This window comes from Mastomys coucha, unplaced genomic scaffold (assembly GCF_008632895.1).
Source record: "Mastomys coucha isolate ucsf_1 unplaced genomic scaffold, UCSF_Mcou_1 pScaffold7, whole genome shotgun sequence".
Lineage (NCBI taxonomy): Eukaryota > Metazoa > Chordata > Mammalia > Rodentia > Muridae > Mastomys > Mastomys coucha.
Window position 1 is genome coordinate 62,205,525 of NW_022196913.1, and position 2,269 is coordinate 62,207,793.

A 2,269-nucleotide genomic window follows, 5' to 3' on the forward strand; every position below is an offset into this window, starting at 1 on the left:
AAAAAAAAAAAGCCCAGGAGATTCCAAAGCAATACAGCAACACTGTTTTGAGTGACTGAAGTGGCAAGCCAAGAAAAATGACAGATACAGCGATAAAAATGTGGGCTACAAGACGTGCAAATCAAGGAAGGCTGTGAGCTGTGGAAACCAAGCAACCTCGGGAGCCTTCATTCCCGCCCACAGATGAACTATTCTGTATCAACAGAGCGGAAGAACCTGGGTGGGCGGTGGGCAGGCGGGAGCGAGGGCAGCCTCCCTTGCCAGCGGGTGGAATCATTCAGGGATTAGAGTCTGGGTGACTGTCAGAAGTCCTCTCTGCTCCTGTGATAGGGTAATGGGGGTGGGATACCTGGGGACCTCCCATGAGGGCACACACACACACACACACACACCACACACACACACACACTCTTCTCCTTCCAGGCAGCTGTAACAAGACAATGACCATGGCCCAAGACCAAAATAAAAACAAAACACGTTTCCATGACAACCACTTCCGAGTCAGGTAAGTGGGAGTGACTGGGGGAGTTACTGTCTTCAGAGCTGCACAGCTCCCTTTCCCCTCCGCACATCTCCACAACCTGCTCAGAACTGGGAGGTCCAACCTCACATGTTAGGGAAGGGAAGCAGGAAGGTGTTAACTAGATGAAGGTTTAACCAGAGCCCTTACCACTCAGAAACAATCCACACTGGGGACAGCAAAACTGAATCTAAGAACTGCCAGGCTGGCCTGTGTTGTCACCTGTACCCCTTTGCCTAGACGGATTAACAACTTTAGTCTGCAGCAATATTTCTATAAGATGTGTGAATTTACATATATATATACATATATATACATACAATATACATATATGTATACACACACACACACACACACTTTCTTCCTATCACTGTCAGAATCCTCATAGATGACTCTGAATTGAGATTGTTCTGCTACTGGCTTTGGGAATCAGGGTGATGCTGTGCCGTACCTTGCTTGCCTCTTCCATCTTGGACTAAGAGACTAGGGAAGTGCTGCTAAGTCTCTTCCTCCTGCCTGCTCTCTTTGTTGTCTTTTTGCCTTCTCTCTTCCTCTGCATTATCTGAAGAAGGGATCCGAGGACAGTGCTCATCCTGTAGGATTGGTGTCATAACTGAGTCCCAGTGAAGCAAGATGGCAGGCAGCCCAGGGCAGACACAGGGAAGCTCTGTTCCTGGTACTCATGGGCCACATCTACTTGGTCAAAAGGAAGGATCTGAGGTGGAATGGTCATATCAAATAGGGACCTTGGAGTAAAGGTCCAGTAAAGCTGGACCTTGGAGGTGGCTCTGGCGCAGACCCTGGTCTATGATCCTGTGGGCAGAGAGCTGTCTTTGTTCAACTCCTGGGGACCCCCAAAAGAGTCCTCCGCTGAGTAGTATCCCCCTGTACATCTGGCAGTATGAATCCAGCCTGGGACTGGCTAACACAGAAACAAAACAGGCTGCTGCCACAGAGGTCTTTTAACCTTGGCTCAAAGACCCCAGCAAAGCCCAAACAACTTGTCCTCATTTGCAAGTTCTGAAAAGTGCAGCCAGGGGGACCCAGCAAGCACCTGAGTGAGCAGCAGGCTGGGGTGAGGTGATGAGGCACTGAGCCTGCAGACAGACAGGCAGACACACCTGCAGAGCTGGCTGGGTGGGGCTTTGTCCACTTCCTGCCATCACCTCCGCAAGGCAGGTCTGAACGCAGGCCCACCCCAACTTCACACAGGAACTCCCGTACCTGACCTTGCTAACTCATGTTAGAGAGATGAATGACAACGAGAGAGAGCATCATTACAGAGGAAAGCTTAAGCATCTACTGTATTGGAGTAGGTGTGTGTGTGTGTGTGTGTGTGTGTGTGTGTGTGTGTGTGTGTGTGTGTGTGAGTAAAGCATTACCCCAACCAAGGCCTGCTGCAGGGGCTGTCCTCAGCAAGAGGCCCCTGCAGTCTTTAACATCGCCACTCCTCCATTGTTCAGAGTATGGCACAACTTCACGTGTGTGGGAACCGAAGGCGAAAGAAAATACTGAGAATGAAGTGAAACTTGAAAGAGAGTACCGGGAGAGAGAACTGGAATCAGTTGGGGGTCGGGGTGCTGGGAGGCATCTCTGAGACAAACTAGAGACCTAGGACAAAGGAAACCCCCAGGAATCTATGAGTGTGACCTTAGATAAGACTCCCCTAGAGAAAGGACTGAAAGAGCTGAAGGGTTTGCAGCCCCTTAGCATGAACAACAATATGAACTAACTAGTACCCTCAGAGCT

The 2,269-nt window shown here is 49.9% G+C and overlaps 1 protein-coding gene across 4 annotated transcripts in view; it reads right to left on the bottom strand.

The window, feature by feature from the left end:
- Positions 1-2,269, bottom strand: part of Spock1 (SPARC (osteonectin), cwcv and kazal like domains proteoglycan 1) — a 528,793-nt gene that overhangs the window by 123,359 nt on the left and 403,165 nt on the right. The gene's annotated exons all lie outside the window — the stretch shown is intronic.